Source organism: Diadema antillarum, unplaced genomic scaffold (assembly GCF_040938485.1).
Source record: "Diadema antillarum isolate AM-2024a unplaced genomic scaffold, OU_Dant_1.0 scf00000114, whole genome shotgun sequence".
Taxonomy (NCBI): Eukaryota; Metazoa; Echinodermata; class Echinoidea; order Diadematoida; family Diadematidae; genus Diadema; species Diadema antillarum.
The window spans coordinates 1,573,985-1,585,097 of NW_027271003.1; the positions used below are offsets into that span (position 1 = coordinate 1,573,985).

The 11,113-nt window shown below is 38.2% G+C and overlaps 1 pseudogene; it reads left to right on the forward strand.

The window, feature by feature from the left end:
• LOC139719722 (uncharacterized) overlaps positions 1–8,103 on the forward strand; it is a 37,468-nt pseudogene extending 29,365 nt beyond the window's left edge.
• The last annotated feature ends 3,010 nt before the right edge of the window (positions 8,104–11,113 follow it).

Consider the following 11,113-nt stretch of genomic DNA (forward strand, 5'->3'; position numbering starts at 1 on the left):
GACAACTTTTTGTTTTTCTACAAAAATGGCTTAATTTACTGAATCTGCTACTTCAATCCGCTAATCAATTACAATTGCCTCTGAGGAAAACGATTATCAAAATATTGTGTCTTCTTCGTTGTAAATATAAAGAAGGAGGAAAAGCCAATAGCATTAACAACAATGGGGACCGAAAGGACCAAATGGCGTCCAAGACGGATTTCGACATCAAAAGGTCGGTGTGGGCCTCGCTGAGAAATATCCTAGCTGATGCGAACCTGTCACCAGCGATGACCAACCCGTACGATGCTGGAGGCCACCTGAGGAAAGGTGCGACGCCGTACACGAAGAAGTCCGCGGAAATAGCTGCCAACCATCCCCTTAATATCATGGTGAGCTACTGCACTATATCATCTCTTTATCGCAGAGTGCAAACAGAGTACCACTTAATTATAGTATGTATACGTCTCACTCCAGTAAAAAAAAATCATTGACAGTGACGCGTCTTAAAAATTTGCGAATGAAATAGAATCCATAGACTATTCGAAAGATTCAATGCCTTAATTCCGTCTTTCACGGCTCCGTTGTTTTACTCTAGTTCTGGAATTTGTGGGAAAGAGTTCAGCTTAAACTATGCTCAAAGATCCTTAAAATACAAGATTATGGTTTCACGAGAATGCTGCACGTATTTTTTGAATCGTTCTCATTAATGTCCCCATTGATTAAAAAAAAAAAGAAGATTTTCAGCCTCCAAATAAAGGGAAGTGAGATTTGCCTTAACCAACGAGTTCCATGTTCCGTGCCGAGATGATAACAAGTAAAGATTGAAAGCGCTAATCCAAGACCAATTGATAGAGTTGTCGTCCTAAAACAACTTCGTCTCATCAAAGACTATTCAGAGGTACATATCCACCTGGTAAAGGTTGTGTATTAGAAATGAAAAGTTTCCACCCCTGTTTCCATCAAGGTCTCTGCTCAGCGCACCAGGCTCCTTGCCCACCCCTTGGTGTCCAACCTCCTCAGTAACAAGCTTAGGCGAGTGGGATGGCCCTTCTTCTTGGGCTCCCTGCTCTTCTACCTCATCTTCGTCTTCATGCTCACGGGATACATCATCGTCGTTCCGCCCACTTACTACTTTCCCAACGTCACCTCGAATGACACGTGGCTCCAGGACGGCACGGAGCGTTGGGTGGCGGCGTTCCCCGGGAAAACACTCCCCTTTTTCGGCAGAACCGGCTTCATTATCATAATTATACTTGTGATTCTCAACGTCATCCGCGAAGTAAGTTTCTGACAGAACGAGTTTCTGAAATGAGTTTTCTACCTACAAGACTTTTTTTTAGAGAGAGAGAGAGAGAGAGAGGTGCATTTTTCAATTGGTGAAGATGTCTTTGGGACTTTGGACATATTTTGCATTGTTTTCATTATGTATCTGAATTTACTGGTAAATTTTAAATAGTGTAATGACATGAACCCACATCAACAAAAGACAGTTGGCAACAGTCATATTCTGTCATTTCGTCGAGACAGAGTATATCAGAGTACATGAACTTTCCATATGAGTGTAAAAATATAAACATTGCTATATTAATATGTACTAATGTATGAATGTATTAATGAATGTGCCTTTAAGGTAGTGATATAGAATGTGGGTCTCAGCTCAGGTTCTTGATAGAGAGCCAATATGATGGCAAAAAAAAATTATCACTGTAGACTCCTCCAGAGGAATACATGAGGGACGTCGTAATAATTCCTCATTTTTTCCTTGATTTTGCTTTTTCTTTAAATCAAAATGAATTCGCTTGCTTCGTATAAATTATCTTGTGTTTTGTGTGTGTGTGTGTGTGTGTGTGTGTGTGTGTGTAAGAGAGAGAATTCATTCGTTGTTTCGTGAGGCTTTTGCTGCTTTTGAAAATCAAACTTTAGTAAATACCAAAACATTTCTCTCCTATCTGTTACCCTTTCTCCTTGAAAAGCTCATCCAGCTGTTCTTTCAACGCCTCTCGTACCTCAATCTTGGCAATGCCATGGAGTGGACCCTCTACCTTTAAGCCTTATTACTCGTTCTGCCGCTGAATAAGACTGATTTTCACAGCGGAATAACCGTACGACTGGTAAGCTCATCTAAAGCCCACCGGACACTCTGCACGCATGTATACGACTCGCGACTATACGACTGAGAGATTATGGATCTGAAATAAATCACAGTAGCCGTAGAATAAACACGCTTGTTTATTTCAGATCCTTAAGTTTGTCAGTCGTATATATTCGAGAGTCATATAGCGTGCGGCGGGCTTAAGATGAAAAAAAAACCCTACAGACGGTAAATCTGGATGGTGAGAATGTCATAGCCCTGATGCACGAAAAGAAAATCATAGCAAATGCACAATCACCGCTGACGTACAGTTCTATCTCAACAAGAAATAATTTCGAACGCAGTAATCGGTATTTGTAATGTTTTTTTCTTAACCCTTGAATGCTTTGAATGACGATTGGTACAGCAGACGACATGGCATTGCATAAAGTCCCCGACACAGAAAGGGTTTAATAAAACTTGACACTCATGATGCACGATATGAATAGTCCCAGAGGAGTAAGTAAACTGTACTCACCGTGACAGTCGAGCTGAAATAAAATCAAAAGTTACAGAGAAATTTTCTCAATTTTAAAGTTCTTTAAATAAAGAGATTGAAATAAAATCAACATATAAAATAACACTTAGGTTAACGAGAAATGTTGATAAAGAGACGCAAATGGAAAGCTTGCTTTCAAAAGGCGCTATCCATTGAAGATGATGGATTTAGCGCCTTTTGGAAACTAATTCTTCAAATATTGTTATCATGGTAATTGTCGTTCGGCGTCCTGAATTTAATGGTGAAAACATTATCACTTATCCGGTCTCTTTCAGCTATTAATTGGCAAACTTGACCTTTAATATGTGATTGTTGGTACAAACTAGCCTGTCTCGTTTAGAAGAAGACTCAACTTAACTTGTTCTGGTTCAGACCTCCCTCCCCTCTTTTTGCTATATCTGTGTACGATTGGTGTAGGCCTGGCAGTGGCAGTGTGGGGCGCTTGCCGCGTTCCTTGCTTGGATCAACCTCATTCTCTTCATACGGCGGGTTCCGATACTCGGGATCTACGTGATCATGTTCCTAGGTGAGAAAGGAACCATTAAATTAAACTGGATACGAGTTCTTGATTATTTCTTTCCGTAATTTTGTTTTGCTTATCATAGAGCTTTAACGGGTAACAAAAAACCCAAACAATTACAAGAGCTTTAATAAAACGACTTTACGAGGTGTATAAGAAGTCAGAATGTTTCAAAATGATTGAAGAATTAAAGAATTCACGTTGGTCCAATGATGAGTTGAGTATGTGCCTTAAGCTTTGAATTACATTCGGAGCATCTTGCAAACATGTTTCAATGATTCTATAAGTGTATGTATTAAATATTGAATTATATAGCTCTTATTGACAGAAATAATGTAAACAAGAACATGTGAATTGAACAGAGTAAACAACAATAATTGAAACCTGATAGTAACGATATATCAATATTTTAACTACTGCGTGACAAATGATGATATTTTTTTAACTTTTCAGACATTGTTCGCTCCTTCTTGAAGTTCCTCCCAATTCTTCTTCTCTTCCTCGCGGCTTTCACCCTCGCCTTCTACGCTCTCCTAATGAACCAGGTACAGTAACCATAACAATCAAAATGATTAACACTATAGGGGCAAAACGGGACACCACTCGTTCCCACCTCAACCCCAGTTAGATTTTATCAAAATTTGGAAACCGGGATTTGGAAAACATGCTAAACTTTGATACCAGCGACTGTTCTTTGTAAGTTCTCTTTGATAGGACCAACGGTAAAAATGCCTGATCCAAAATTCACTGTGTACTGGTGTATGTCACACAAAATATTTATTCAAGATAAAAGATTTCAATAATCAAGCGATTTTCACCAAAGCCTGCCTCATCATCAAATATAAACGGCGACATATATTCTAAAGATTGCCCGTGAATGAGAAAATTCGAACATTGGAGTCGCAAATGATTTGATGTCAGAAACAATGCTTATGGGTAAACACACCTCAGGAAGAAAATCATTCAAGATGGAGTTTCATGCACCTAACCACGAAGGCAAAGCAGCAGAACGACGGTAAGCGCCTGCCGTGAAAATTGACACAGTCAATGATAGTCTGCACATTATTGAATCGTGTAAACCATTGTAAACGGGACGTTCTCAAGCTACAGCGGAATAGCATTCTTGGTCGCAGCAACGTAACGTCACCTGTTGTCAAGATTGTGCATGCAAAGGAAAGAATATCTTACTAGAAAACTTGAAATAACGTGTCACTATAACAATAACTTTCCTGAGGATGGTAACATAACCTTTTGAGAATGGTGGTTAGAGACATTTACATTAAATTTGTCGTAACTCTCCTTTTAAGAATGTGTGCAGTCTTCCCTGAAAGAGATATCGATTCCTTTCTGTACATTCATGACATGACGTACCCTTGTCATCCGATGGGGACTTCTTTTATCAAGACAATATCTGTCTTTTGTACCGCTGCAGGAACCGTTCCATCGTGTTGAATATTCTTTGGCCAAGACCATTGTTATGATGGTCGGCGAGCTGGATTTCTCGGACATCTTCCACAGTCAGAACTACCTGAATACGGAAAACACTCTTGCGGATGGAAGGGAAGACTACTTCTTGACTTTCGTTTTCTACCGGAGAACTACCTACATCATGTTAACCGTCTTTCTCGTTGTCATGTCCATTCTCATGATGAATCTACTGGTAAGTTTCAAAGTGCTGACTTGCCTTCTTGGAAATCCATTAAAACACACAAATTTATTAAACTTGCTCCGTGGTAAAGGCATAGATGTCACTAGGAGGAAACCGCTAGCATAATGTAATTCAACCTTTAATGTTTACAGACAATATTGCTGAGGCCTTTGAAAGGAAATTGGCTTTTAGATTTATCCGAATCTTTTGATTGTGTTAGTCATCAAATATACTTATTCGAGAAATGTAACAGTATGGGATACGAGGTATCATTTTAGATCGGTTTGTGGTATATCTTCAAAACGGAAATTTGTGACTATTGTTTTTCTTAATATGTTATTGATTATCTCTGCTGATGATACAAATTTGTTTTTGTGAAGGAGAAATATAGATATTGAATGGAAGAACGTATCTATCTGGTTTGTAGTTAACAAATTGAACCTTCATCTTGCTAATGTTTCATGAATATCATTTTTTTTAATCAACTCAGGAATGAAAATATTGCTGTAAACAAAAACGTCAACACAGAACTTTTTCTAGTCGTGTACCAGAATTTGACACAATATGTAATATATATACATATATATATATATAATATATATATATATATATATATATATATATATATATATATATTTGAATCGTCTTTCAGGTCGGTCTTGCAGTTGATGATATTCACGCCATCCAAGAGAAGGCCAAGTTACATCGTCTTAAAATGCAGGTAACTTATTTCTCAACGAAAGGAAAAGTGCACCGAAATCAGTGAAACACTTAATAAAAGTTTGAAAAAAGTCATCCAAACCCTTCAAACGCATGGAGAATAAATGCCCTAAAATATCCCAGTACCAAATCAATGCGATTAAAAAAAAAATACATGAACACTTAAAAAAAACCCACAGCAATTAAACCCACAGTAGCCGTTTTTTTCTACAAGTTCAGGAAAAAATACATTCATTTTCATACAAATACCCATCAAAACTTTTATGGCGATAGATACTTAGATAATCATTTCATTTGGCTTGAACACAAACTTTGGTAATAAAAAAAAATCATCAAATGATGAAACCTCCTGACAACTATCACGGTCACCTAAAGGAACATATTATACGAACGAAATACAAATAAAGGTGCAAAAATAATTGTCAGTCGTTGGAACAATACTAAAACCATCGCTTATATCAATGATGACAACTACAATAGCGCTTCCAACAACGTTTCAAAGCGTATTGAACGATTGCAACAAATTTAAACACACATCACAGAAACAATTGCAATTTCTGGATCTAACTTTACTTTTTTTTCATAGAGAGCACTGCAAAACAACGAAACTTTCGAGTAAACAGGGTTAATAATCGATAGACCGACTTTTCGTAATCTGTCATTGTTTCACCAACAGGTGGAGATGGTACTGGAAGTACAGCAGACTCTCCCGATCTGCATGTGGAGGCGGGCAGTCATCCAGCGTCAACGTGTCTACATCAACAAGGGACGCCTGATGGCGAGGCTGCGAAAATGGCGTAGCGTCTTCAATTGGATCATGCGCGACTTGATGAATGCCTCCAGGATCTGTTGCAAGAATGACACAAGAGTGAGTCAAGCAGCAACACACGCACACACACACACACACACACACACACACGGTCATCCCACGAGACCCAGGACTCATACAACCCACAAATTCCACATTGAAAACAGGTCCATGAGTCATACAGCTCACGAGTCATACAGCCCATGAGTTCGACACTAGGTAAAAACAGCCTAAAGTTCGACAGATACAACACGGGGCTTAATAAGTCGGTCTCGAGGGCCTTGTTTGCTTAGTGTCGAACTCTTGGGCTGTGTGACTCGTGAGCTGTATAACTCGTGGGCTGTATAACTCATGGGCTCTATGCCTCGTGGGCTGTGTGACTCGTGAGTGTCGGTCTCGTGACGTGCACCCCCCCCCCCCCCACACACACATTAACCGCGATATATTACAACAAATTGGTAATTTTGTCGAGACATGCGTGTCGAAAATATGCCATCTACACCTCAATTTCAGTCCAAATTCAAATAAAAATTAAAAGTCATTTCGTTTTAGAGAAGAACAAAAGTTAACGAGGTTAACGAATGGGATGACAATATAGTGAGATCAATTGGCAATCTACTCTTTTCAAGCAAAAGCGCGTGACATAACAATGAGAATTGATTTTTAACACATATTTAGCAAGAAATGTGAGTGAAATCAGTTGACAATCTTAAATTCTTCACTGTTCTTTTAAAATCAATATTGCTGACGTAACAATGAATGGTAAATTTAAAAGATCTTTAGCAATAAATGAAGGAGGTCGAAAAAAAGATACAAGAGAGATCGACCTCCAATATGATAATCCTATATACATTGCTACCTCTTTGAAACTCAATAAAATATGCGAAGGACAAAGTTATTCTTTTAAAGTAATTTGAAAGAAGGGAGTCGCCTAAGAATTTTATTTGGTCTCATTTCCAACATGGTCCATCCGAAATCATTATTTTTTTGACAAAAAGAAAAAGAAATCATGGTGGATCTTCGAAAATTAAAAAAAAAAATGTGTTTTTTGTGTGACTTTATTGGTCACACTCCTATTAGTTTATTTATCTAAATACACATCATAAGTTGCCTAACACATAAAACTGAAATGGATAGATAATGACGATCAATTGTTTTAATGTGTACAGGACCATGTGTATAACCACATATTAACGTGAAATGCATACCTATAGCTCCCTGCTCTAATGTTTACTTTTGTAAATTACATTTTTAAAGATCAAAGACAAATCTCTTACTCACAAATTCTGTTCAAATACGAATGAAATGCATGTTAGCGGCCAATAGTCCAAATACAAACAAGCACTCATGTCCAGAAACATTATTTCCTATGTCTTCTTTTTTACATTTACAGCGGTACAATATACGTCTAGATATGTCATTAATTCTTTACGTTTCCAGTTTCTAGGAGAATATTCGAAATAATTTCTTTCTGATATTCAGGTAGGCCTATATCGACAATTTACCCTAACATTATCAGGACCACGTCTTTTCATTCAAGGGTGACTTCATGCAAGAAACAGTCACAGCCGATCAGCTTCTCACCAACATGAAATATCGTCTGAAAAAGATCGATAACAAAGTGGAGACCATCGTTGGGTGCGTGAACGGGACGATGGCCAACGAGCTATCGCAAGTGCGATCGGAGCAGAAGAAGCTGGAGAATCGGTTCGATCAAATGGAGAAGAAGATGGACTCACTGCTCGAACGCAGTGAGATGAAGTTGGTCGGAGGAGAAAGTCTAACATCGTTCTGAAATGGCTTCGATTACCATGTCCCTTAGGGAGTTTCCAAGGATTATAACACTTGGTGTTTATTAATTTTGTTATGTGCATGTGTATGTGTACAGCGTATGTGCTTATGTGCTTTCATTCGTGTTTGTTTTTATGTAGAATTTTATTACGCCTATCCAAGCATTTTAGAGTCTCCTGTAATGCGAACTAGCTTATCAAACTATTATTAATGAACACGTCAGTTCGAATGCGTACAATCTTCATGAGGAATTACGACCTTTACCATCCCTCATAAAGAACTTAGTGGGTACTCCTCAGATATAGGGGTAGTCTTCAAAGGTTCCATGTTGTAGCCATGTTTTTCTCTGTCCAATAATATACAAATAATAGTATAATACACAGGTGAGAGTGCGTTAGTGGAGATGTAGCGCACTCGAGGGTATTTACAATTGTGAAACATGTTGCACTACGTTGTATATACCCGAGAGTGAGCTAACGTCACGAACTCAAACCTGTGTATTATTTGATTTATAAAATGGGTCAAAAACTAACAGCATTTTTCATGTACCTTTGTGGGTCAATACCAGTCAGCTACATGTAGCACTCGCTCAAAAGTCAAGATGTCCGAAGATGTTCGTCCCAAACATTTACGCACGTCGCACTCGGAAATCCCGCACATTTAAGTACGTATAAGAGTATTGTACGCCACATGTTATGCACAAGAAAGGCCGGCTGCTGGCAGCCCGAACTAGAAGTTGTTTACAGGATTGACAGCGTGTATAGTAGCGCGCGACGCACTTGTAACAACTGATTGAGTGTGCACTGCTAGTGTAAACATTGTGACGTCAGTGACTTTACGCTTTTTTGCACGGCCGTGCATGTTAGTAAGAAATTAATGCACGCACACGTGACTCATTTCAGCGCTTCCAATTGGCTACATTCTTGAACCCATTTCATAAAATACAAATAGTGAATGGTCACGAGTGTGAAATCTTGTTCCATTGCATGAGTAAAGAAAATGCACTATTTGTTTCATACAACACCTAGAACGTTAACAGATGTGGTCTACACAGATTCTTGAATTCAGCAGAGAAATGGCAACCATTTTCCGTGAAAGACGTATTAGTAGCTGCACCGTCACTGTCACCATGTACGTATACTTACGCAAGTCCAATCAATTGAAGATCTTTAACAAAAAGAAATGACCAAGGTACAGCATTGTAAGCGCGCTTGTAATTGTTGAGTTCGCTCGGCAATAGTGAGTTTATTGTGACATCAGAGCCGTGCAATGGAACAAAAACTATGAGTCAATTGTGAGTTTAACATGGGAGTCAATAGAAATTGGCGACGCCAGCCATGCGCTATCCATCTTTGCTCAAGCAAAATTGCACGGCTGACAGCCACATCGTGAGATGGTACTTTTAGGAGCGTGATGGGCAATCGACCAATTGGATAGTTACATTCTTTTTAGGTGTTGTATAAAGAAGGAATATTGATGTTTATATTGTTGTTTTTTAATGGTATGTATTGATTTTCTTGTGTTAATCATCTTTAACATTATTTTGTTATCTTATTGTATGATCTCATGACATATCATGTACTGGACTTCATATGTAAATGTGCATGTATTGATATTAATTGATGATAATCAATAAGGGATTTTTGACGTGTACGTCCTTCCGTGCATCTTCAAACTTTTTGCTGGTACTCGCAATAGAATGGATTGAAGTGTGTGCTTGATATCAAAGTACTTTCTCAGTCTCAGTGTATCTCACTCTGTCTGTGATGCCAACCGATCGTACACATTTCTGGCACCCTTCATCCTATATGTCTTTCTATATTCTTATGTGTCATAATCGTGGAAATTCTAGGAAATAACTGGTGTATATAGTACCATAAAAAATTCATATATCATTATACATTATAATGTTAGGAGTTACTGCTGCAAAATAAGGCTTCCTGCAGACTGATGCATACAGAGAATAAATCAAATCAAATCAAATCAAATCAAATCAAATATCTCTCCATATCGGTGATAATGTCTTATGTAACTCTTAATTTTGAAATGGCTAGTATTAGCTGAACCACTGATCTCTAAACCTGTCTCTAGTCATAATGGTGATACGTGTCTGAACAGGGAGGTGACCTCTCACCTCCCTGGTCTGAACAGGGAGGTGTTTTTCCTCTGACGTCCCTGGTCTGAAGCACATCAGGAGCAAGTCGCATGCCGCAAACTGCCACTTCGCGCTTTATTCCCGTATGTTGCTTTACTCGTTGAAGTACTGTATTATCTCATTGTCATATTTCATTCTCACTGTCTTTTAATACATTGTATACATTCAGCGTTTAGTTTCGTACGTGGTGATATATTGCATCATGGACTTTTTATGTAAGTTGCTTGTGATGTGTTTGTTTGAAAAGGATTGTGATAGCACTATAATGTATTGTGTATGTATAAAGAAGAAACGTGCTTTAAAAACATTGAAGCGTTTACACTTTAAGAATGCAGCAATAACAATGTTCGAAATACTTGAATATACCGCTGAAGACAGTAGAGTATACTTGTATAAGACAGTGAAATACACATTTATGATTAAATGCTGCCAATTCTGTATCTCAAAGCAAGAGGTCTTCTGCGCTGTACCATACTATTTTCTGTTCATTGCTTTGATATTTCTCAGAGAAGACATGCACCAATGTGCTTCAGCTACAATAAATCTCAGTTCTGTCAACAACAAAAAATAGTCCTGAAGTCAAATCGTAATTTCCTGACGCAAGGACATACATTTATTACACTATAGATCAGATTGCAATCGGAGCAGAACAAATCAACTCCATCAAATTTTCATCCCCTGCAAGTCCATGACTACGTTTGAATGTGGGTAAGGTCATGTAAACAATCATTGGGCAACATGAAGCTAGTCTGCGTCACGTCATCGGACGTTGCCTCCTTTTGTGCATAGAAATTGAGCAGATTTTTTATACTGTATTTAGCATACACGTATTCTTTTTATGTGTAACTTTACAATATGT